The 26239-nt window shown below is 40.3% G+C and overlaps 1 protein-coding gene across 1 annotated transcript in view; it reads right to left on the bottom strand.

Moving 5' to 3' along the window:
* The window catches only part of LOC125458215 (teneurin-2-like), a 2666206-nt gene that overhangs the window by 1682014 nt on the left and 957953 nt on the right, over nucleotides 1-26239 (bottom strand). The window contains exon 9 of the mRNA XM_059650601.1: nucleotides 3703-3836. The gene's annotated coding sequence lies outside the window, so the exon portion shown is untranslated. The remainder of the gene's footprint in view (nucleotides 1-3702; nucleotides 3837-26239) is intronic.

Here is a 26239-nt window from a genome sequence, read left to right as displayed (position 1 = left end):
TTATTTCACCAAAGCAGAATCTTTGAATATTTTTAAGGTCTAAATCGATGGATTCCTAACAAGGAGGTAAAATATATTGAATACAGGCAGAAGTATGGAATAATCAGATTAGTCATGAAATTGAAAGGTAAAGCAGACTCAAGTGGCTAACTGGCTAACCCTGTTCCTAATTTGTATGTTTACATTTTCACATGGTCATAACATACGAAGGAACTAAACCCCACAGTCAGCTTGCAGCGGAGAACTCTGTGCCTCATTCTATTGTGTTATGTGTTTGTAACGCTCTGTTACAGTACTTCACACACTAACTGCCACCTTCTTCATCCAGGCATTATAAAATTCTGTGGAATTCTTGCACATTAATTTATGTGTTTCAGCTCTCACCCAGCCATCCATTATTCTCAATTTGTCAGATCCGAGAATGGTCACTCGCAAAGGTGAACCCTGTGATAACAGCAATTACTGAGAATAGTATTTGTTTTCTCCTTCTTGGCAGGTGAGCCAGCTTTCATTAGGAATCAGCTGAGTTTGGTCCTTTCTTCTCATGACTGATTGTCGAATGTCTAAAATCCAACTTACTGTGAACAATAGGTTGCACAAAATCTATTCTTTTGGACAGAGTAGCAAAGCATTAGCCAATAAAGAAATGCGCAAGGCCCAAGTGTACCTTTCTAACATTACACACATGACAAAGACTGATGTGGAACAGACAAACCTAAGCATGTAGCTTAAACACAATTCCAGGCTAATTCCTTACTGCATTGCTCACTACTCCAAATAGAGCAACTGTGAACAAAAAAGATAGAAGCTATCAGGGGAAATAGTGGAATTAGTTATGGGTAATTCAGTCCTCAAGCAGAAATTCTCCACCTGCCTGTCAACAATTGCCGACCCATGGGTTCAACTTGCCTCTGAATTTCCATTCCCCTCTCTTTCCCAAATGTTGCTGAGCATCTATGATTTGGCACAGGATAGCTGTGCACATAGGGGTTTATTGACTTTACATGGACAAGTGTAGCTGATTCATGGGAAAACTGCACTGCTGAATAAATACCTTTTTCTGCACAGTATCAGCAATCTCCTTGAAATTGAGTAGCTGAACCTGTACCCACATCGGCTCATGATCTAGAACATAGTCTATTATACTAGTATGGGGAGGAAGAAGGTTAAATTCCAGCTTATCCCATTTACTCCCAATTTACTAATGCCACAAATGATCCTTCCCACTTCAAAATTATAGGTACAACACTAAGGAGGTGAAATTTATTGGGATTATCATTGTAAAATCAGCTGATTGTGAACTGGCAGCTGGTTTTTTAACTACACTCAATCATTTTTCCATTGAAGTTAATAGAATCATAGTTTGGAGACTTGATTCCTAGGCTGACTCTGTACTTTACATGTTTTGAAGTTAAGAAACTTGAGAATTATTTCCAAACCATTAGAAAATCAGAAGCGGTACAATGGGGTTTTGCTTCTCCATGTGCTTGCTTTGCACTGTTGGTTTAGATTAATTTTGCCCCCTTATTGGGCAGAACCGCTGGTTCTGTATATAAGGATCACCATTTCTGAATGGCAGTGTCATCATCTTTGGGAGGTTTACCAACTTTTTATTCTGCTACATACTAGAAATTTGCTCGTGTGAATCTCAAAAGAACTTGTTACCTCCATCTTCTTCCCTTAATTCTGAATAGATCAAAAGTGTCCTTTGGGATGCTTCGCCCTTCTGTTTGAAGCAGTTGTTTATTTAAAATCCCACGATTGTCAAAATCTTTTTCAGCTGATGTTGTCTAAGTACAGCAGACCAATTTATACACGGACACTCAAAGGATTGCATGTGAAACAGGTCCATTGGTCACATTCCTCTCCTGCTAAGGCAAAGAATCTTTCCTTATGGGCCCGTAAGGTGGAGTGTTGGGCACCCCACATTCCATACAACAATAATAATGAAAACAAAGTTGCTGGAAAAACTCGGCAAGTCTGGCAGCATTTGTGAAGGAAAAAATAAAGTTAACATTTCGGGTCCAGTGACCCTTCGTCAGACCCGTCCTACCCTACATTCTATCTTGGCTCTTTCCATTGCATTGCGAGCTGTTTTCCCTAACAATGAGACAAAGGCATGGATTGAGTTCAATGGAGTGGCTGACACGGAAGAAGACCATAAGACCATCAGACATAAAAGTGGAAGTAAGGTCATTCGGCCCATCAAGAGCTCAATGAGATGGATTAATGGCCCTTTTTTGCACTACACTATTGTATCACGCAATGAGAACTTCTTAATTCCACACACATTAAAATCTCAGAGAGGCTACAATCTTGAGTAGTGCAGAATATCTAGGTAGTGCACCAATGGGCAGCAGTTATTTCTGATAAACTCACAAAATTAAGGCAGAGTTGAAACTTCATTCTCCGCGTTGAACCTGCAAAATATCTGAGTTGAAAACTCCTAATTGTCAGGTCTTTATTCAATTTTCAAAACCTTTCTGGAAATTATATTTTACAAAATCTTCTCAATATTTATAAATTATGCATTATTCTCATGTTCAACTGCACACTTTGAAACGGACTTGACATTTTCTTTGTGAATTTCACTCCATCAACAGATCCAAAATCGGGGATTTCATTGTTCAAGAAAAATTAAGTTGCAATTCATGTCATCAGATCTGATAATTCATTACACGATCTGTAGCAAAACCAAAAAGAGAAGGAATATTTCCCTCGTGCATTGCATGTAAATCTCAAACTTCAAAACAACTTGATATTTTCATCCTGCATCACAGAGGAAATCTCTCGTTTGCCTTCAAGAGTTTTTGCCAAGTTTCTGCAGCTCAGTATGGAAGAACAGTAGTTTTCCAGCTTGTTGCTGGTTCGTGCCAGTTTCTATCCTGCCAAGATCAAGGGCACTAAATTGGGTTTGGTGGTATTCATAGCTTGAACACCATAAGTGTTTTAGTTCCTTTGGGACTAAAATACAAATAAAATAAAAATCATGGATATCTCATGCTATCAGTCCACACAGCTAATGTTCATCAGCAGGAGGTAACTCATGCAGATTGGCTGTCAATCTTTTAATCTCTGTGCCTGACCACACATTTATCAACAAGATGGACCTTCTTCCATTCATGCTGTTTACGGGAATCACTCATTAACTTACAGTTTGTTGCTCAAGCCGTATTTTAATACAGAAGAATAAGCATTTTTGTGTAATTAATAGTAACAAATACAGGTGATACCTGTTCAGCTATGTTTTGACATGCCTCTGAAACAGGTGGGATTTGAAACCAGGCCTTCTGGCCCAGAGGTAGGGGCACTACCATTGTGCCACAAGAGTCCACATTACGATGAAGCATGAGAGTAAAATTGTGACTAAGTTTTCTGAATTCATTGCTGAATAGTTCACCGCCAAGTGGAGTGATACTACAAAAGGTAGTTTACCCAACATCCCCAGACTGCTTACATTCTTGAACTAACACATGCCTTTGATTAAATGAGTGCAGATCCTACAGTGACATTGAACCACATAATCTAGACCCTCAGTGACGAAATGAATTTCCACCAAAAATGCAAAAATGATCCAGTCAAGGTTGAAAAATTAAACATTAGCCTGTGGCAAAGCAGTACAATGACCAAATCTTCAAATCATTCAATATGTTTAATCAACAATGTGACATACGCTGGGCTAATTTAAAGCAGGTAGTTTACCTGTGGGTGTTTTGGTCCTTCAGGACTGAAAGCAAGATGGATATCCCTTCACGCGTAAAACCATGGAAAACGTTCAGTCTTTGATTATCAAAATCTTTTTCCTTCCTTCTATCACCGACCGTATATCAATTAACCTGTAACAAAGAAGGACAGGATGACTCAGAGCATATTCCAAAAATGTAACTGGATTTTCCTGAGCACAAGAGAAATAAATAACAAAGTTATTAAAATATACATAATGCGTCAATATTTTGCTTCTTTGGTTTTCTTGGATGTGCTTTGGTGGACTATGGAGCAACTATTTCTGTAGCATTCCAGATTTCTGTTTAACTGTTAACCAACTTTACTACTTCATGTCACAAACACATAGGATTCTCCTTGTATCAAGAAACATTATAGCTGGACAAACACAATAGTAGAGCACAGTATACATTGCTGATTGATTGCTGGTGGTCTTTATATTCAGATTAAAAATGCCTATCACATATTTCACTCAATTTCAAGCCATGCCAAAGTCCTAACTCACTTTGTTTCTCAACTCTAGCTGAAATGAGAGAAAGATCTTATTATGTTTTATTGGCCTCTTGCGGCTGATTTCCCATTCCCTCCTGGTGTCGACATGTGATGCCATTATTCATTAATTTAGATTCTTTTCTACTCAGAGACACTATTACACACTTCTGAAGCAAGTGGAAGTTGAGACACTGTGGTTGCTTTGAAAATCTTTGTTCACATGGTATTTATGCGTCAATTTAATGTTTAACATAAGTGACTGGAAAAGGGCAACAGTGATAAAAGAAACAGTTGGAAAATCACTAACATCCTCCTTCTATCTTTGGATTGGTACTTCAGTTACAATCGGGAAAATAAGAATAGGCAAATGGATGTGTGGCTTAAAAAGCTTGCGCGGAAGAATTGGATTCATATGAAATATTGAGGCAAATATTTGAAAAAATGGAACTGTAATGGGAGGATGCACAATCTGTGGTTAACGGAAATGTTAAAGATAGTGCCAAACTTTGACAAGTGGTAGGTTAGAGGTTTGTAAACAATAATACAAAACACAAACAATAATACCAAACAATAGATGGAAAAAACACTGTGTAGCCACAAAGAAATGCAAAAAAGCAGAAAGGAGAAGTTTCTATAGACATTTAAAATGAACACAAAATGAGCTTTGGCCTTCCAGGGAATGACTCTAGGGAATTAATAATTGAAAATGAGGAGATAGAAAGTAACTGAACAGTTATTTAGCATTAATCTTCACTACAATGGGTGCAAGTACCATCGTGCAAATGGCTTGAAATCAGGAAATGAAATGAAGAATTCAAAAAAATCACAAACTGAAGAAAAGTGGTTTATGAGACCGTGGAAGGAGTAACTAGTGAGATAGCTGATCATTACTTTTAATATTCCAAAATTCCCTAGATTCAAGAAAGTTTACATTAGATTGGAAAATAGTGAATGCAACTTTTTGATTTGAAAAGGGGAGAGGTCGATTGTAAACAATTACAGACCAGTTTGGTTGATATTAACCCACAGGATAAATGAAACTATCATTAAAAATATTATTCTAGAGTTGTTAGAAAAGTCCAAGATACTTAAGTAGAATGAATATGGTTTTGTGAAAGGAAAATTGATTTTAACCAAATTATTGGGGTTCTTTGAGGAAATAATGCCTGATATGGATAAAGGGGAGCTTTTGGATGTATTCTACATAGATTTCCAGAAAGTATTTTATGAACTGCAACACCAAATGTTTTTGCATATAATAAATGTGCATAATGTAGACCATAACATATTTATGTAGATAGAAGATTAGACAGCCAACAGAATACATAGAGCAGGCATAAACGGGTCTTGGTTTCAGAGATAATGAAAACTGCAAATGCTGGACAATCCGAGATAACAAAAAGTGAGGAGCTGGATGAACTCAGCAGGCCAAGCAGCATCTCTTAAGATGCTGCTTGGCCTGCTGTGTTCATCCAGCTCCACACTTTGGTATAAATGGGTCTTTTCTGGTTGTCAAGATGTAATGTGTTGTGTACCACAAGGATCAGTGCTGGGACTTCAATATTTAACAATTTATGCAGATAATTTGAATTAATGTACTGGAGTTGGTTGCTAAATTTGCTGATGACATAAATATAGGTCAGAAAGTATGGAGTGAAATAGACAAAAATGAAACTGGGTGAACTGAATGGACAAAGATCTGGCAAATAAAGTAGGCAAGGAATTAAAAGAAAATGTGAAATTGTATATTCTGGCAGAAAGAGGCATATAATTTCAGTGATGAGAGATTGCAGACCTCTGGTATACAGAGTGATCCATGTGCCCTCATGCATGATAGTTTTGTATGTGGGTATGGTGAGTAGTTAGGAAAGCTAATAGAATGTTATTGTTATTTTGAATAGAAAAGAATACAAAAGTAGGGAGATTATGTTTCAGTGATAAAGGGCATCAATGAGACCACTTCTAAAGAACTATGTACGGTTTGGTCTCCTTAATGAGGAAAGTGTAGAAATACACTGGAAGAGGTTCATAGAACACAGAACAGTACAGCACAGAACAGGCCCTTCAGCCCACAATGTTGTGCCGACCATTGATCCTCATGTATGCACCCTCAAATTTCTGTGACCATATGCATGTCCAGCAGTCTCTTAAATGACCCCAATGACCTTACTTCCACAACTGCTGCTGGCAACGCATTCCATGCTCTCACAACTCTCTGTGTAAAGAACCTGCCTCTGACATCCCCTCTATACTTTCCACCAACCAGCTTAAAACTATGACCCCTTGTGCAAGCCATTTCTGCCCTGGGAAATAGTCTCTGGCTATCAACTCTATCTATGCCTCTCATTATCTTGTATACCTCAATTAGGTCCCCTCTCCTCCTCCTTTTCTCCAATGAAAAGAGACCGAGCTCAGTCAACCTCTCTTCATAAGATAAGCCCTCCAGTCCAGGCAGCATCCTGGTAAACCTCCTCTGAACCCTCTCCAAAGCATCCACATCTTTCCTATAATAGGGTGCCCAGAACTGGACGCAGTATTCCAAGTGCGGTCTAACCAAAGTTTTATAGAGCTGCAACAAGATCTCACGACTCTTAAACTCAATCCCCTTGTTAATGAAAGCCAAAACACCATATGCTTTCTTAACAACCCTATCCACTTGGGTGGCCATTTTAAGGGATCTATGTATCTGCACACCAAGATCCCTCTGTTCCTCCACACTGCCAAGAATCCTATCCTTAATCCTGTACTCAGCTTTCAAATTCGACCTTCCAAAATGCATCACCTCGCATTTATCCAGGTTGAACTCCATCTGCCACCTCTCAGCCCATCTCTGCATCCTGTCAATGTCCCGCTGCAGCCTACAACAGCCCTCTATACTGTCAACGACACCTCCGACCTTTGTGTCATCTGCAAACTTGCTGACCCATCCTTCAATCCCCTCATCCAAGTCATTAATAAAAATTACAAACAGTAGAGGCCCAAGGACAGAGCCCTGTGGAACCCCACTCACCACTGACTTCCAGGCAGAATATTTTCCTTCTACTACCACTCGCTGTCTTCTGTTGGCCAGCCAATTCTGTATCCAGGCAGCTAAGTTCCCCTGTATCTCATTCCTCCTGACCTTCTGAATGAGCCTACCATGGGGAACCTTATCAAATGCCTTACTGAAGTCCATATACACCACATCCACAGCTCGACCCTCATCAACTTTTCTAGTCACATCCTCAAAGAACTCGATAAGGTTTGTGAGGCATGACCTACCCCTCACAAAGCCGTGTTGACTGCATTTGATCAAGCCATGCTCTTCCAGATGGTCATAAATCCTATCCCTCAGAATCCTTTCTAACACCTTGCAGACGACAGACGTGAGACTTACTGGTCTGTAATTGCCAGGGATTTCCCTATTTCCTTTCTTGAAGAGAGGAGTTACATTTGCCTCTCTCCAGTCCTCAGGTACAACTCCAGTGGAGAGCGAGGATGCAAAGATCTTCGCAAGTGGCGAAGCAATTGCATTTCTCGCTTGAAGGTTCGTAGAATGTTTATCCAATGAACAGCTGAAATTAGCAGTTTGTCTTATGAGGAAAGATTGAACAGAGTAGGCTTGTATCCTCTGTTGGTTAAAATTGTGAATGGCTACTTGATTGAAACATGTAATAAACTGAGGTATCATGACAGAGTGGATATGGAAAAGATGTTCCTCTTTTGGGAGAAATAAGAATGAGGAGTTACTGTTTCAAAAACATGGTGTCACCCATTAAAGACAGAGACAAGGAGAATTCTTAAAGATTGTTTTTTAATAAGCAAGGGGTGAAAGATTATCAGAAGGGAATGTGAGATAATCAGAACAAGTCATCATTTTATCGAATAGCATAATGACATTTACTAACCACAAGCACTGATTGGCCTATCACTACTACTAATTCATATGTTTGTATATAAGTCCTCTTTCTCAAGGCATTTTTGACATAACATGATATTATTGAGTCCTCAATGTCAGTGCAGTGTTGTGTTCTTGACAGTTAGACCATTGTTTGAAACCACAATTTTAAATATAAGAACTGTTCTGTTATTTAGGTCTGTAATGCATTGGCTTTGCTATTCCTCAAGTTGCTCCTTCATTTCTGGTTCCAGTTCCATTGACTAACATGGAAGCAGAAACAAAGAAGTGTGTCAATTGGGTAAGCAAGCAAAGTTTGAAAGATAATTAATGAATATCAAGGATTATTTTGTCTTAACAAAAACTACATAAGATTACTTAGTCATTGTGATATTGTTGTTTGTGGGAGTTTGCTACACATGAGTGGGTTGCCAAGTATCGTATATTAAAACAGTCGCTACGTTGAATAGTACTTCACAGCTTATAAAGAGTGTGTGTGTGTGTGTGTGTGTGTGTGTGTGTGTGTGTGTGTGTGTGCGTGTGTGTGTGTGTGTGTGTGTGTGGAGTGTGCGTTAAGCAGGTGTGTATGTGTGCGCACACGCGCAAATCCAAGTGGCTGCATAAAGGTCATGGGCTTGATATCACATTTTTATTTCACTCAGGTTTAACAGTGAAGAAAGTGGCTCTTGCTTCAATTCAAAAAAGTCTTGTTCATTGCCTTCTTTTTGCTTGTGGCTTCCGTTATACAATGCTTACATTTTTAATTGAAGCAGGATATAATTTTGTGCGAAAAGAACTTAAAAATTTTGTCGTAACCAACTAAGGTTGAACAGAGAGGAGCCATTTCATCTCTTCTCACCTTTTCATATCAAAATAATATTTCAACAAATGACTTAATCACTGTTTTTAGTTTTATTGGCAATGGACAAGTGGAGCAGCACTGTGTGTTTTTCTTCAGGCCAAGTAAGATTTCAAACCCTTTTTGAACATCAATAATAAATTCTCACAAAATCAATAAAATTATATCAAGACCCAGCGATTCAGAAAACACCATTTCACTCATTATTTAGTTGTCTTAACATTGGGTTTTATTGTACATTTACGGAACTCCTGGTGGTTTTTCTCAGTGAGTCGAGCATGATAACGTTATGATTAGTCAATTACTTAATAACAAGTTGGCAGTTACCATGGTGAAATGATTTAGTAATTATTGCAGGAATCAGTCTTACAGTACAAAATATATATGAAATGATTACATGGAAATATTGAACCGAGTGCCCCTCAGGTTACTGAGTTTTAATGGTGCATAATGTTAGAATATGAATCTGCCAGCATAGTTTCTGAAAACAGAATCTCCCAGCACAGAATTAACTCCAAGAACAAGTTCCTACTCTTTTTCACAACTCTTTAGGGATTGGAAGTAGTGAGTCAGAGTGCTCACATTCCCGAAAAAGTAATCAAATTAAATACTAGGAATCCAAAGAATCCGTTTCTAGATTCCTCATAGATTCAGTACTTTTTCATGTTTAACATTCATCATGTGCAAGTTTAAAATGTGGGCTGAATTTTTGCAGGCACTTTGGGACACTGAAACCACATCTACATGTAGATCTTAAGCTAACATCTAGCTTTACCTGCTGGAACAACATTCCATGGGACAACCGTTATGTTTGCTTACAATGAAGGACAGCCAGTGGGATCACATTTCTGGAGATCTATAGACAATGACCATAGCACGAGATGTTTGACAGCTCCAGTGGGAGAGGTGACAATAGGTGAGGGAGTTAGGAGAATGTAAAGACGATAAGAGAGAGTGAGAGCACCTTAAAAGAGAAGATCCTTTCAGAGCTCTGTTGAGTATGTTGCAAAAGAGGGCCCAGAGCCTTGGGTCATCACTGTGAGAATCCCTGACCATGGCTGCAGCTTTAGCTATTTGAACCTAATGGCTTCATCATTGAATGTTTTAAAGAAATTTCCAGTGGCCCTTTGACTCGCTGCTGGGAGGTTGCCACCTCACAACTTATGGCCTCCGGCCTCAACAGTGGGACGGTTGGGGGCGGGTGTAGATGTTTCATGCTTTTAAAGTTCTGTCAGTTTGGGATGAGGCTCCTTAGCTGGGTCCATAATTAGGGCTATTAGCTGCCACTTTCTGGAGCCAGCTGCAAACTTTCCAATCAACCTGCTGAAACAGCATCAATAAACCGACACAATTGAGTTTACCACTGGTTTCTTGGGCTCCTACCACCAAACCTATTTCTGGGGCTGCAAAAATTCAGCCCTTTTTATCAACACAAACATCCTGATTAAAGTCATTGACGTTACAAAAATGTCAACTAAATGAGTAATCCAAAAATAGCGGATTGGTAATTGTGTGAATACCGGATGCAGCATTGCAAAGAGGGGACTGAATTTCTAAAGGGAATACAGTAATTAACGACATTCTTACTGTTACAGCTAATTTTCTCAGGAGTTCTCATTTTTCACCCATGCCTATTGGAGGAATATTGATCTTGACTCTTTCGAGTCTCAGAAATATAATACTTTTCTGACAAAATAGCTACATTTTAAATTAAACTCTATCCAAGTGAATAGTAATCAGATTATGAGAACAAGGTGTAGAGCTGGATGAAGACAGCAGGCCATCCCATTCCGCAGATGATATGTCCATCCTGGGCCTCCTGCAGTGCCACAACAGGGACTCATATTCCGCTTGGGAACCCTGGAGCCCAATGGTATCAATGTGAACTTCACAAGCTTCAAAATCTCCCCTCTCCCTACCATATCCCAAAACCAGCCCAGCTTGTCTCCACTTCCCTAACCTGTCCTTCCTCCCACCAATCCCCTCCTCCCATCTCAAGCCCTACCCCCATATCCTACCTATTAACCTTATCCCACCCCCTTGACCTGTCCATCCTCCCTGGGCTGACCTATCTCCTCCCCATCTCTCTACCTACACTCACTTTCACTGGCTCCATTCCGATCTCTTTGACCTGTCTGTCTCCTCTCCACTGATCTTCTCCTCTATCCATCTTCTATCCACCACCCCCTCTCTCTCTATTTATTTCAGAACCCCCTTCCCCTCCCCCATTTCTGAAGAAGGGTCTAGGCCTGAAACGTCAGCCTTCCTGTTCCTCTGATGCTGCTTGGCCTGCTGTGTTCATCCAGCTCTACACCTTGTTATCTCAGATTCTCCAGCATCTGCAGTTCATACTATCTCTGAAACAGTAATCAGATTGGATCACTTTTCAATATAAAAACAAAACATGCAATCAAGATAGAAGATTCCAATTTGACATTTTCTAAATTTTTTTTTACTTTTCCAGATCTCCTGGAAGCGTTAGTTCATTCAGTGATATAATTCTGCATGCACTGGCATGCACTGGCAATTCTTTGCAGCTTCAAACTAAGTGTAACTAAGCAGTGACCTCGAGATATGATTGCTGAACTATTAATCCAGAGAGCCAGGTGATGCAAAAAGAACCATCCTGTCCCCTATTGTCCGATAATATCTAAATCAAAGGCGTAGCATCCACCAATAACATGCATATTGCTGTCGTAACAGTGTTCATCCAACTCATCCGAAGCCAAGAGCAGAACCTGAGGCTTTCCTGGTTTGAGCCATCTGGAGAGAAGATGCTCCCTATGGGCCACAAGGAGACATGAAGAAGAGCCTCTTGGGCATCGAAGCCTTTGCCTTCAGCAGAGAAAATTACAAACTTGTTTTATTCTTACAAATTATATAAATTATACAATTTACAGACATATAATTTTACAGCATATTACTGTTACACATAAAGGCTGCTTTCTGTCTTCTTCCTTTCTTGTCCTGTCTAACTTATTGACACATCCTGGAGTATAAGAAGTCTCTGAGGTGGTGCCATCAGTTTATTATCATCTTATTGAGAATTCTCTTTCAAGGTTTGAACAAGAGCCCCGGTGTATTAGACATTAACAATCTGTATCTCAAATGCATAAAAATTCATTGGAATTGTTGTTGAGCATTTTCCTCCCTTGAAATTGAGAATAATTAAACGTAGCATGTACCCTAATATCTGACTGCTCCATCTGGTTTTAATTTGCCTCAAGTATTAAAAAATCTATAGACTCAGGGGTCTCTTTATTTTTCCCTATCTGACTAATGTAAAGTTTGTAGCAGACTTTGATTAAAACTTTAAAGATTTAATACTTTTTAATTGTGGTGGAGCTTTATTTAAAAAAAAATCAGCATTTTCTCATTTTAAATGAAAAACAACTGCAATCAGCGAACAAGAAGCGACCACAGGGAAAAGGATGCTGTTTAAGGTTTAAGTGGAAGAGAAAGGCATGTCAGATCTCAAGGTAATTATAGGCAACACGGTGCAAATAAATAAATCTGTGCTGCTCTTCAGCTTAGTTGTATCTTATTTCCTGTCTCTTTCTAACCATTTCTACCTCAATGACATTACATAATCTTTGTAGGCTACGTAACATATTCTGTCTCCTGTTTGCTGGTTACACAAATAGAACAAATAAGGAATCAGAAATCTCGAACAAAAGATTTTGCTAGTGATGAGAATTATTTCCTACTTTTCTTTTTTGGATAACATTGCCAGATAAGTCAGCAAGTTGTTCAGAGGTCTCGTACTGTTCATGTGCCTGAGTAAACTTCATTGAATTCTATCCTTAATCCCAAGCATATTTTTGGAGGGGGATGAGTTAAGGAAGGGTCTTAGATAAGCGGCATCTCACAGTGATCCCACTGTGAGTATAAATTTATTGAGTTTAAAACCTGAAACTTCAGATGATTTCATCATTCAGAACATACTCCTCAGTCCCACACTTGTGTCATTAAGTTTTTATATCAGAGATCAACCCTACTCCAAAGTAGTCTTGCACATGCAATTCATAATTTTCTTGAGTGATGAAGCAAATTTGCAGACACAATAATATACCTTCATACCATTTTCTGAAGCCTTCATGTTTTCATGACCTCCAACTTCAATGACTATGATGTTATCCTGATGCACTTCCCATCCTTCATAAGCTCAGGCAAAATTCTGCTTCTCATCTCCTCACTTGCATCAAATCCTATTTACCGTTCACCCCTGTGCTCACTGACCTATCTGGTCAACTGATGGATCATTGTATTGGCACCCGAAATCCACTTTCTCATCCACCCTGCAACGTTTTCACTCCCTTGCTGACCAGAAATTTGTCTCAGTTCATCTTAGAAATATTCAACAACTCTGCTTCCACCAAGTGACGTGAGAGAATTCAGACAAAGGGTCAATGTCACGAAATTAGTGCCAGGTTATTTAGGAATTAAATCAGCAAGCATATTTCCACAAAAAGATGAATGGAAATCTTGGAAGTCTCTCTCCCAAATACATGGAATGTAGAGTCAATTTAATCTTTCAAGAAATTCTACAAATGGATTAATGTTTGGTAAGGATATTAAGAAAGGTGAAGCAAAATCAGGCAAATGGGCTTAAGACACAACCCAGTCATGATTCAGCTGAATGACAGGCTAGGATCAAAAGACTGACTGGCTTCCTCCAATGACATATAATGTGGTCTCAACTCTTTTGTGGTTGAAATCTGTAAGGCTTGTATGATCTTGTGGTAGAGGAAAATCATTTGATAGTCTAATGAAAACAGTCTTTCGACAAGATGTAGGTTAAACTTTGATAGCAATTAGGTATAAGGTACTTTGGCAAAATAGACAGTAACAATAAGACTAGGAGGAGATTTTAACATTACGAGTTGCTCCTTTGAGAACCAAAACAATCCCCACCCACCGTCCCATTCGATATGCTTGTTGAATCTGCCTTTGCGAATCTTGTCAAAAGTTTTTCTTCTGCAGGGTACTTGAAAGTTCAGCTCTTTAATCTGGTGTCTGTTGAAAAAGCAGCCTTCTCAAAACTATTTCTCAGGATTCTTCAGAGCTCCAGCACTTTCTATCAATTTGTCAGTCAAAGTGATACCCACTGATAGAGCCATGTTTTGTGATGGATCCTTGCCAAAGCTCATCACGGTATAAGATCTATCCTATAAATTTGCTGTCACCATCTTCTTTTCTGGTAGGGATCTATGGGGTCAGTTTTATCTAATGTGATCGAAGAAAAGCACTTGGTAACCTATAAACAGATTTATCGCATGACAGTAACTTTGTACAGATTACATTGACACAATAGGTATTGTTAATAGATGATGAAGAACACCTCAATGTTAGATGTTAATCCTTTGAAGTCCAAAGCTGTCTCCACTGCTTGAGTTCATACAACATTGTTAAATTGAATGGTGGTTAAACTAGCCTCAGCATTAACTTTTTCAATCCTTTATACCCCCTTACAACATCCAGTCCTTTATTCTCCTGTGAAAACTAGATTAGGGCTTTGGGACAAGATCTTAAACACATTGTCCACTGCTACAAATGGAAATATTGATCTTTGTAATTAAGAGAGGTAACGGTGAATGAATGCATAAAATGCAGTAGCGTGTGAAGCTGGAAAAGCACAGCAGGTCAGACAGCATTTGAGAAGCAGGAAAGTCAGCGTTTTGGGCCAAAACCCTTCATCAGCACTGGGAAGGAGCAGGAGAACCCAGAAATGAAATACAGGGAGTGGGGTGGGCTGGAGGAAGGTTAGGAGGGATGGTGATAGCTGGATGCAGGTGGGAGGTTATTGTGATTGGTCAGTGAGAAGAGTGGAGCAAATAGGTGAGTAGGAAGATGGACAGGTTAGATCAGGTCAGGGAGGCGAGGGGGAGGGATAGGCTGGACATGGGATGAGGTTTAGAATGGAGGGATTTTGAAGCTGGTGAAATCAATATTAAGGCCATTGGGCGAAATATCATGTGTTGTTCCTCCAGTTTATGTTTAGCCTCATTGTGACAGTGGAGGAGGCCAAGGATAGAAATGTCACCAGTGGAGTGGAAGGGGGATTTAAGATGGATTGTATCCAGATAGTTGAGTTGGCTTGGTTGATGCATGCAGAGTGCAGAACTGCTCCCTGAGTCTATGCTTGGTCTCACTGCTGTAGAGGAGACCATATCAGGAGCAACAGATACAACAGATCAGGTTGAATGAAGTACAGGTGAATCTCTGCTAGATCTGGAAGGATTATTTGGGGCCTTGGATTAAGGTGAGATGGGAGGTGTAGGGATAGGTGTTTCACCTCTTGCGGTTGCAGGGAAAGGTACTGAGTGTGGAGGAGCAATTGATGGGGAGTATAGAACTGATGAGGGAGTTACGGAATGAATAGTCCATGCAGAAAGTGGAGAGAGGTGGGGAAGGAAATATCTTTTTGATGGTGGGTTCTGATTGTATGTGGTGGAAATGTCAGCGGATGATGCGTTGGATTTGGAGGTTGGTGGGTTGGTATGTGAGGACTAAGGGGATGGGATCCTAATTCTTAATGGGAGGAGGGTGTTTGAGGGCAGAAGTGTGGAAAATGGAGGAGATGCGGTTGAGGGCATCCCTAATTGCGGAGGAGGGAAACTATGGTCACTAAAGTAGGAGGATATCTGGGATGTCCTGAAATAGAATGTCTCTTCCTGGGAGTAGATGTGGCAGAGACAGAAGAATTGAAAGTATGGGATAACATTTTTGCTAGACTGTGTGTGGGTGAACAGAGGTGTAGCGGAGGGCTGCGCACATCGATGGGAAGAGGTTGGAGTAAGTGAAAGGGACGGCGAAATCCAGGCCATTGATGTCCCAGCGGCAGTTTATGATGAAGGAGCCGAGTGAGGGTTGGAGGCTGGGAGGGGCAGTTCAGGGGAATGGAGTTTGCTGGAGGTTGGAAAAGGGGTTATTAGATGGTTGGTTGGATTCCTATTCAAAGGAATAGGCGCGGAGGCAGAGGTGACAAAAAAAGAGCTCGACATCATGACATGTGCAGAATTTGTTTATGTGTGGGGTGCAGGACAATGAAGGTGAGCCCTTTGCTAAGGACTGACCATTCAGCCTCAGTGACGTGGAGGTCCGTAGGGCTGGTGAATATCTGGAAGGGCTTGGGGCTGGGGCTGAGTATAGAGCTGGGGTCAGGAACGTGGGTGGAGACTTTATCAGGAATGCAAGTGTGCACTGGAGCGGTCACATGGGCAGAAACAGAAGTAACCCGTTCATCAGTGATGTTGACAGTCACACGGTCTTTGATGTCGGCAGAAGTGGCAGTCACGTGGATGTCTATGTTGGCGAAAGCAACGGTTACCTGGCGACATGTCCATCCTTGGCACCCTCCACTGTCACAATGAGGCCAACCACAAACTGGAGGAACAACACCTGATATTTCGCCTTCAGAGCTTACAGCCTAAAGGCCTTGATATTGACTGTACCAACTTCAAAATCCCTCCACCCTCAGCTTCATCTCATGCCCAGCCCTCCCCTTCACCTTGTATCCCTGATCTGATCTAACCTGTCTATCTTCTTACTCACCCTATCCACTGCGCCCTTCCCACTGACCAATCACAATAACTTCTTACCTGCATCCACATACTACCATTCCACCTACCCTTCCCCCAGCTCCAACCCCTCCCTCTATTTCACTTCTGGATTCTCCTTCCCCTCCCCAGTCCTGATGAAGAGTTTTGGTCCAAAACACTGACTTTCCTGCTGCTCAGATGCTGTCTGACTTGCTGTGCTTTTCTAGTTTCACATCTATTGACTCTGACTTCCAGCATCTGCAGTCCATACCGTCTCCAATGCAGTAGCCTCATTGATGAGGACTGAGTTGGCACCTTGTAGTTATATTCCAGGTAGTAGGAGCCCCTGCAGGCTGACATGATAACTCTACTATTAACAAAATGAAACGTAGAGACAACCACATATTTTAAAAGTTCAAAACATACTTTCACAAGCTATTAACTTTGGATTTCATCCCTTCAATTTGTAAAATTGCTCCTCTCTGTCCTGTAGGCTGTAGATACAAATTAATTGAGTCTTGCAAAAAGTTGTATTGATTTTTATTGTCAAATATCATTCATGTGCATCGTGACATGCATTACAAATCATTGTTATTTTGCCAGTAGCTCATCTTATTCCATTTTTAATATGTGACAAAACTTGCAAGGAGAGCAGCAGTACCTGATAATTTCCATAATTGCTGTATCACATTTTCTCTGCTGTTCTTTTTACAGATTATTTATTCGCTTTATCTCTCCACCCACTGTACCTATGTACAAGTTTATTGGAGACTGACATTGCATGGCTCATGGTTGGTTTTCTGAAGTGTCTTTTGGATAACTGACCAGGCTACTGGGCTAGCTTTCCCTTTCTTTTCCACTGGAAATGGCCAAATTGGTTGATCCTCACCTTCCATTTTAAGACAGAGCAGCAAGGCTAGAACATCATCTCAGAAGTAGAAATTGAGAAGCAGAACAAATCTCATTGTTGCGAGCCAAACTCTATCGCAAGGCTGCCAGAAAGTAAGGTTTTCCAGCAAACATGCTTTTAATTGACCTAGAAATAAATATATTACCGGAGGCATGGGCCTGAGAATGGAATGGAAACAGGGTGATTCCAGAACAGGCATATTAAAAGCTTTACCCTCTCCCCCCTCAAAAACTTCATGTCTGTCCTTTAAATGGAATCAGTTTTGAAGGAGGAGCTGTATCAGGAAGACCGTGTAATCTGTAGAAATTTTAACCTGTTGAGTTTGTCATGAATGTCACTCCCTAGAGCCTACTCCTCTCATTGCCTTACCACCTTACCTTCCCCAATCCGTTATTACTGTTTGACTTACCCTCACCATCCACTAGATGAAAAAACTCACAAGCCCTGTAGTCAAATTTGGAAGCCATTGAATAGCCCATAAAGCTCCATGTATAGACAAACAGATACTTCTAACTAGCTTCATAAACAGGATCAGACATTAACAAAATAATATGGCAGTTATATGTCGTCAAGAACCTATAAATCTACCCAAGGAAACAAACTGACTTCCGAACTAACATCTCGCTATATGTCTGAAGTGAAAACATGAAAGGAATTGAAAATAACCGACATTTACAGCTGGTTATCACACTAATAATATTTTTAACCATGACATTTTCAATAGTGTGAATTTTATTCTACTCTTTAATCTACATTGACATTTTTCAGTTCTTTTACATTTTGAAGTTATCAGAAAAAACATTTTGCACATTTAGAATGTTGATCTTTTACTGGACAAATAGTCAATTGTCAGAAGTGAAAATTCACCATACACATCATTAAATAGGTGCTGCATTTTGCACACAGCATGGCTTGAATCTCCCTTTCTGAATACACATTTCACTCATGCTATGTCATTTTGTGAGGAGAGAAGGCAAAAGAATTTCACTTCTCTTTGAAACTCTTCCTGCCTACAATTCATGGTGCACATTTCCTTGCAGCTGTTGCAAACCCAACAGTCGCTCAGGTCTTGAGAATATGGTACCTCATCTTACACATGCAGTCATCATAATTTTTTATTCATTCCTGCGATATGCGCATCTCTGTATGGGCCAGCAGTTATTTCTTATCTCATATTGCCATTGAATCTGAGTTGGCTACTGGGCAGTTAAGAGTCAATGATGCTGCTGTGGTTCTGGAGTCACATGCAGGCCAGGGCAGTTAAATACAACAGATTTCCTTCCCTTAAGGATATTACTGAACCAAATGGGTTTCATCAACAATTTACAACAGTTATATGGTTGCCATTAGGAGGTTTTGATTACAGATTTTTTATCTGTTTCAAAATTTACCATTTGCCATTGTGATGGGAAGGTGATGGCCTTCGTAGTATTATCGATGGACTGTTAATCCAGAGACCCAGACAATGTTCTAGGGACCTGGGTTTGAATGGCTGATGGTGGAATTTGAATTCAATAAATATCCGTAATTAAGAATCTAATGATGACCATGAATCCGTTGTTCTTTGTTGGAAAAACCCATCATTTCCTTCAGGGAAGGAAACTGCCATTCTTACCTGGTCTGGCCAACATGTGGCTCCAGATCCACAACAATATGGTTGAGTCTCAACTGCCCACTAGGCAATTAGGGATGGGCAATAAATGCTGACCTAGTCAGTGACACCCTCATTCCACGAATGAATAAAGAAAAAAAAAACTCATGTAACCAGAGGGCTTTGGATTACCAACCCAGTATACTAAAACTAAACCATTGCTTCCTCCTTATTTCCCTTGCAAAGTGCCTAATAACTTTCCTTTTACGACATGAAAACACATTATAAATGCACATTATTGCAGATGCCAATCTGATAACCATCTGAATACAGTTTGAATTGACATTAACAATGTTTTTATTTAATTCTTTCATGTGGTATGACATGGTTAATCCCAGAATTTGGTGCTTATCTCGAACTGTTCTTGAGAAAATGGCAGTGAGTTATCTTTGCAGTCCATCTCATGTAGGTATATGTACTGCTACTGGGAAGAGTGGTTTTAAATTTTAATCCAACAAAAGAAAAAGAATAGTGTCTTGGTTCCACGTTAGGCAGGTTTGTGGCTTGGTGGGGAACTTACAAATGGTGGTATTCCGACCTGACTGCTGCCATTGTCTTTCTAAGTAATACAGGTCATGGTCTGGATGATGCTGTTGAAGGAGTCTGGGTGTGTTGTTGCAGGACCGCATGTGGATGATGTTAATGTCTGCCAGTGTGGGTCAGTGGCATAGAGAGTAAATGTATGTAGATTTGGTGCCAGTCAAGCAGGATGCTTTGTCCTGGATGGTGTTAAGCTTCCTGAAGGCTGTTGGAGTTGTACACATCTGGACAAGTCATAATTTATCACACTCCTGACTCCTATCCTATAGGTGGTGAACAGTGTTTGGGGAGTCAAGAAGTGAGTTATTTTGTTCAGAACTGTCAGCCTCTGACCTGCTCTTGTGCTGCAGTATTTATATGGCTGATTCAGTTCAGTATCTGCTGAATGATAACCAGCAGATTGAAGTGCACATTCAGCAAAGGTTATGGTATTGAATATCAAGGGGTTAGGGTTAGATTCTCTCTTGTCGATACAGTCCTTGCCTCACACATGTTTGGTAAGTATTTTATTTGCCATACAGCAGTCCAAGTCGAGAAGCTCCTGTACAGATGCTTCAGTATCTAAGGAGATAGCAGGAACTGCAGATGCTGGAGAATCTCAGATGGCAAGGTGTAGAGCTGGATGAACACAGCAGGCCAAGCAGCATCAGCAGAGCCAGAAAGCTGACGTTTCGGGCCTAGGCCCTTCTTCAGAAAAGGGTCCTTCGTGTGCCTTGATTCATGACATTGATTCATCAACCTTATTCTGAATGCTTTATGCATGAAGATACAACACCTTTCTGAAGAAGGATCTAGGCCTGAAACATCAGCTTTCCTGCTCCTCGATGTTGCTTGGCCTGCTGTATTCATCCAGCTCTACACCTTGTTATCTCAGTATCTAAGGAGATGGGAACAGTGCTGACAATTGTGCAACTGTCAGTGCATGAGCTCACTTCCATCCCTACAATGGAGAAAAGGTCATTAATGAAACGACTGAAGATGCTTGGGCTGAGAACACTATCCTGAGGAATACCAACAACCATATCCTAAAACTGAAGTGACTGGCCTCCAAAAATTTTATCCATTCTGTGCTATGTCTATTATGCAATTTTTTTAAAATTTGGTGATTGATGTGCTTTGAATCTGGAAGAATGGTATTGGATTTTATTACGGCCAATTTGGCTTGTTAGCTACCATTTTAATCAAAGTTCACTGAGCGTTCTTAGGACTCCCCTCCTGTTATTAAGAGATAACCTCTCAATCTTGCAAAGATGAACTGTTCCTTTGTAATCTTTTAATCTACTCTGCAAACAAAGTTTCATGTCCAGTTCAGGGAGACACTCATCCCTCTAACACTTCCCAAGTTGTTGAGATATACACATCATGCAGGGCTTCACTGAAATTGCCATGTTCAAAACACTATCTGGCAACAGAAAAAAACTATGGCAAACTTCAGAATCCGAGGCCTCTATAGCTTGGCTGTTAGGTTTCTAGCCACAACGGGCTGCACTAAATCCAGCCCAAAGTCTCTTCTTCAGTTTGATAGAACTTGATAACTTATTTGCTTCCAGTCTGCGTTTGTGATACCAGTCCATTAACACACATCCCAGAGACACCAGCAATTTGCATCTAATATTCTTTCCAGACTAAACACCACTGGGAGAGTATATTTAACAGTACAATCATACTTACAAGCTTAATGTGGTCAACATTCACACTTATGACCAGTGCCTGTTTGCCTATCAGGCACATCACTGTCCATATCAAGATGTTTCCATACTTCACAAGCATTATTTAACACTCTCTCAATGTGCTACAGTCAGACTTGGGATGGAGATCAGAATGTTCTGTACCTTGTGTCTGTCTGTTTCTCCCAGAAACACCTTGTGGTTAACATCCTATCACTGTTCACTCAATAGATTCATATTAAAAAAAAATGTTGTTTTCTTTAGTTTATAGTCAGAGTACATGCACAGATTTTTTGATGGCTCAGCAAGGAAAAATGTGTGCAATACTAGGCTACATGAATCACAGTTGTCACAATGGTGGGCTACAGTTGGTTAATCCCAAGGTGAGGAAGTGAAGGTGGAGAGGATACTGTTCCTGTGATTTTCATCTGAGCAATTACTACGAGAATGTAAACCTATCCATGTAGAAATCAGTTAGCATTGCACTTATCGGCGATGTAGTATGGATAAATATTTTGTTAATACTCACTGGTTGAGCAAACACAAGGACATAGAGCATATGGGGCTATAGATTTGCAAAATAGGACCTAACAGTGAAGAAGAAAACACTAAAATATGACAGGATTTACAATGAAAAATCATCATTTACCTGTTGATTATGAAAGGCACTTTCCCTATCCTTTTCCCTCAGAATTGACACTGTCTTTTTAATGAATTAATTTCACTTGTTCTGTATTTCAGTTTTTGATTGAAATTGCCCAAAAAAACTCTTTCACTAAGAGTACCAGCTGAATTCAGCTCTTTGAGAAACACAGCAGAATGGAGCAGGAACTGCAAAAATAATTGTACATACTGCTGACCAACATATTATCCAACAAAGAGATAATGGGAACTGCAGATGCTGGAGAATTACAAGATAATAAAATGTGAGGCTGGATGAACACAGCAGGCCAAGCAGCATCTCAGGAGCACAAAGGCTGATGTTTCGGGCCTGGACCCTTCATCAGAGAGGGGGATGGGGAGAGGGAACTGGAATAAATAGGGAGAGAGGGGGAGGCGGACCGAAGATGGAGAGTAAAGAAGATAGGTGGAGAGAGTATAGGTGGGGAGGTAGGGGGGGGATAGGTCAGTCCGGGGAAGACGGACAGGTCAAGGAGGTGGGATGAGGTTAGTAGGTAGATGGGGGTGCGGCTTGGGGTGGGAGGAAGGGATGGGTGAGAGGAAGAACCGGTTAGGGAGGCAGAGACAGGTTGGACTGGTTTTGGGATGCAGTGGGTGGGGGGGAAGAGCTGGGCTGGTTGTGTGGTGTAGTAGGGAGAGGGGACGAACTGGGCTGGTTTAGGGATGCAGTAGGGGAAGGGGAGATTTTGAAACTGGTGAAGTCCACATTGATACCATTAGGCTGCAGGGTTCCCAGGCGGAATATGAGTTGCTGTTCCTGCAACCTTCGGGTGGCATCATTGTGGCACTGCAGGAGGCCCATGATGGACATGTCATCTAGAGAATGGGAGGGGGAGTGGAAATGGTTTGCGACTGGGAGGTGCAGTTGTTTGTTGCGAACTGCGCGGAGGTGTTCTGCAAAGCGGTCTCCAAGCCTCCGCTTGGTTTCCCCAATGTAGAGGAAGCCGCACCGGGTACAGTGGATGCAGTATACCAGATTGGCAGATGTGCAGGTGAACCTCTGCTTAATGTGGAATGTCATCTTGGGGCCTGGGATAGGGGTGAGGGAGGAGGTGTGAGGGCAATATCCAACAAAGTCTGGCTCTGGAAGATCACAGTTTTCTGGAATTAAATCTTGTTTTCACTTGCTAAATGCACGACACTTCTGAACATCAGAAGACTCACACAGATTCTTTTTAGTTTCAATAGACATTTAAATTGTCATATCATTTCCACTGGCAACAAAATAAACTATATATAGATAATCATTCTTGTACAGGTTTCAAACTGTTACATTCAACAGAACATTCTGACTCATGTCCCAGATGGAATAGCTTCAGAGCATTTTCAATGCCATGTATTGTCAGCACATATCTTGAGTACACCAATTAAACATAATTCAATTCTAAATTGCATTCAGGTAACAAGGAAGTCTGTGGAAAATGCAGTGTTATACATCTCTTCAACGTTTTTGTTTAGGGAATATCAAGTAATGTTGCGAGCTACCCGATGCATCTGCACACCTGGAATGACTTGATTATAACATTGAGGATCTTGGAAGAGGGTCATGTTACATATGCAAGATACACAGAATTACAAAATGAGAGGAAAGCAAAATTGGAATGGATGATGCTGTAATTGACTGCAATTTCAAAAGTTTGGGCAAAGACTGCACAGTACAGTATGCTGAAGTTAGGGGCAAATAGAACTTTAAACTGTATTGCTTTTATTTCTTCTACCTGAACCACGTGTTCTCTGGCTTTTAAATTGATTATCTATGATTGTGCATGTATTTAATATTGTGGTTTTTTTTCCCTGGTGATTGAAAAATTATAGCATTTCTCTTTTTTCACTCATGAGAATATGATATTTGGCTATGAGATAACAAAGTGTAGAGCTGGATGAACAGAGTAGGCCAAGCAGCATCAGAGGAGCATGAAAGTTGAAGTTCCTGGCCAAGATGGCTTCTTCATTTCAATCTAGTCAACTACGTTTCCTTCTTTAGCCTGTGATAGAGTTACATGCCAAAAAAAAAGAAAAATATTTGTTTCAGTGACCAAAAGAGGGTCAAAAAGAAGAGATCTGATTACTCCTTTCTCACCTGGTTGTAACTGGAAGAAGGTTAGAGATAAAAGGGAGAGAAGAATCAACTCTGAAATAAAACAACAAAATGTGAGGCTGGATGAACACAGCAGGCCAAGCAGCATCTCAGGAGCACAAAAGCTGACGTTTCGGGCCTAGACCCTTCATCAGAGAGCTGTGAGGCTGGATGAACACAGCAGGCCAAGCAGCATCTCAGGAGCACAAAAGCTGACGTTTCGGGCCTAGACCCTTCATCAGGATTCTCCAGCATCTGCAGTTCCCATTATCTCTGAAATAAAACATTTGCTTTTTGATATTTTGTCCAGGTTTGAGAAAGTGTCTTGAGGAGAACATCTCAAGAAGAAAGTTGAATTAATGTCCTGGGGTTTATATGAAAGATGTTGAGTGGTAGAGAAGAACTTTTGACATGTAAAAGGAAAGAAAGCTCCTTGAAAACAAACTGAGCAACTGTGAAAATGTAAGGACTGTATTTAAAAATCAGAGAAAGAAAATGAAGAAAGCAACTTACAGCTGAACACAAGATATTTATAAATTGCAGAAACACTGATCTTAAAGTTAAATACTTTAAGATTGCATGGAAGGAACACGTCAACATTTCCACTATGATGCAGGTAGTGAACATTCAGGCTGTTTTATCCAGATGAAGCTGATAAATGCAGAATGGAATTGTCAGAGAAAGTTCAGACAGGTTGATGAACGGAGGAGGTCATTGATGTGGATAAGAAATAGCCCATTTCAGAATAATTTCAAGCTCATGTGTGACACAGAAAGCGCAAAAAGTATCTCACCACAAAAAAATCTTCACAGCAAATTCTTAACAAGTGGGGTACATTTATCTTCTTTTAAAAGTAATCACTGTACTGGATGAAAAGCTCTGAGTAACAGAACTACTGAAATAAAAAGACTTCAGTCATTCTCATGGGAAAACCTTCTGTCAAATTAAAGAGATCCCTGACAGAAATACCACAGCCATCAAAGTGACTGTACCAATACCTGGTGCAATGGGAAGGCAGCCCACTCCCTCACTAGCTCCCTGCAGACTTTCTCAAGCATTAATTTTACAGCAATGATGAGCTGGGGTCTCAAGTCTCCTGATATGCACTGAAAGAAAGCAAGTAACTGACAGTGAATTGATACAATCCACCAGCCACATCCACAGTTGCCATTGCAGTGAAAATGGCACTGAGAACAGTTAAAAATGGTTACGCTTTTCCCCAAAACGTTTAACCTATTCCCGAGTGATGCTGGGCTAAATGTTGCTTCTTAGCTGGTTTCTATGAATCAGTACTCATGATTTGGACAGAAATATTCAGGCAGAATAAAAATAAGCAACATTAAAGTATTCTTTTAGTTTGAAAGCTGTCTGAGTAGAGACAGACACTCCCTTTGGGCTAAAATTGACTGAGAACAGCCACAAACAGCATTTAGCAGGCTCCCCATTTACAGATGAACATCATAAATGAGGACAGCGGCTGTGGGAAAATAGAAATGGCAATTTGTGATAGACTGTGGGTTGGATGGTGTACAAGGGAGATTTGCTAAACAAGTCTGCTCCCAGCTCTCCTTTAACCGGAGTTTTGTAGAATAAAGAGACACAGGAACAAGGGAGAACTGAGAGGCAACAATAAAAGGACAAACAAGTCCCCTTGTACCAGTTTAGTATTATATGGTGATTCAGACACACAACTGTTTCCTATTTTTATAAACAGTATCATGAGTCTCAGCTACCACAGGAGGTTGGAGAAATGTAACAAAACTGCGGTGAAGAGTTTTCTCCTGCTGATTTCTTTACTAGATTTATAAAGATTCCCCTTTCATTCTCAAACACTTGGCTCTAAATCACCACCACTAGAACTGCTGCATCTCAAGCTGATGAATGAAAATTAGTGTTTAAATATTATAATACATCATATTTTATGCAGCGGTGCTGCAGAGATTAATTGTAAACATTATTAATTATGACACTTGATGTTAAATCAACTGTGAAACTAATATAAACATCACGGTGTGTAATTGTATGCATTGTATTGTCGAGATGATAGAGACTCAAGAAAACATTAGTAACACCTAACTATTTGATACCAAGCCACATTTCATCATTAAACACAATAATCAATAACATAGATTAAAGAAACAAGTAGGGTGTAACAGGTTCATAGAGTGTAATAGCGCAAAACAGTCGCTTTGGCTGATCTAGTGTCTGCAGATCTAATTAT

The sequence above is a fragment of the Stegostoma tigrinum genome, chromosome 13 (assembly GCF_030684315.1).
Source record: "Stegostoma tigrinum isolate sSteTig4 chromosome 13, sSteTig4.hap1, whole genome shotgun sequence".
In the NCBI taxonomy this organism is placed as follows: Eukaryota; Metazoa; Chordata; class Chondrichthyes; order Orectolobiformes; family Stegostomatidae; genus Stegostoma; species Stegostoma tigrinum.
The sequence above is the reverse complement of the archived record's forward strand: the minus strand, read 5'-3'. Positions and strand labels throughout refer to the sequence as shown.